The following is a 1,235-nucleotide window of genomic DNA, read 5'->3' as shown; positions in this document are numbered from 1 at the left end:
GTGCCACCAACTACGTCCTAAAGTTGAAACATATTTCCTCACATGCTCTAAGGTATGCTTAATTTATTTTTCAATTCTAAAATTAAAAGAGCTCTGTAAAATAAAAGGTATGTTTTATTTTGTTTTTATAATTTAATAGGGTATCACGACCTAATCTGTCCTGAATTGATGGGAGGCTGTACATGGTTATCATTTATTGCATTCCAGTGTGAATATTTAAATATTTTACTGTAGGAATAGTAAATAATAATAATAACAATAATCATAGCTTTATGCCTCAGACTCTTCTGTAAACATTATAAAATATATAGGACCTTGTTAGCATTTTTCAAAAATTTGAAATTTGAAGTAATTTTGGCTACATAGAGTTCAGGTAAGGGAATATTGTATATCCTTTTGCAGCATAAAATCAAAACAATACAAAACAAAACAGTTGCTGTTGACTTGATTCTGGCTCATGGCAACCCCATTTGTGTCAGAGTAGAACTGTCCTCTATAGGGTTTTTCAATGCTGTGATCTTTTGGAAATATGTCACCAGCACTTTATTGAGGTGCTCTGGGAAGATTTGAACCACCAACCTTTTGATAATAGGCTATTTTTGAAATATTCAAATCATGTCAAACCAAACCCACTACCACAGAATCAATTCCCACTCATAGCATCCTTACAGTACAGAGTAGAACTGCCCCATATGGTCTCTAAGTCTGTTTTGGAATTAGATTGCCTCATCTTTCTCCCACTGTGTGGATAGTGGGTTTGACCCCTACCTTTTTGAGTAGCAGCCGAACGCATTAACCACTGCATCAACAGAGCTCTTATTTAAGACACAACGTAGGATAAATTCCTGAGAGAATATTTTCTCATGTGTAGTAAAGAAAAAATCATGATTTTCCCCATAACATAGCACTTGAAATTCATTTGAGCACAACATGAATTCATGGAGAGTTCATTGCTTTAGAATTAGGTTGTCTTATCTTATCTTTATAACATTTTTTTGTCCTGCTTTTATCTGCTGTAATGAAGTACTTGCCCATTAAATAATGGAAAAAGTAGAAAGGAAACTGCCCAAAGTTGTTAGTACATCCACTTTTGCTTTTAATGTTTCTCTTCTAAACAAAAGTATCCTATTTCACATATGACCAAACAAACACAAAGTTGTTGATAATGACTGTGTCTCCAGATTACAATTATCATTCTTTTTTTATTCAATAGAGTAGAAAATGCTTAAGAATTT

The sequence above is a fragment of the Orycteropus afer genome, unplaced genomic scaffold (genome assembly GCF_000298275.1).
Source record: "Orycteropus afer afer isolate SDZICR_OR568_19922 unplaced genomic scaffold, OryAfe1.0 scaffold01397, whole genome shotgun sequence".
In the NCBI taxonomy this organism is placed as follows: domain Eukaryota; kingdom Metazoa; phylum Chordata; class Mammalia; order Tubulidentata; family Orycteropodidae; genus Orycteropus; species Orycteropus afer.
Note: the sequence above shows the minus strand (reverse complement) of the source record.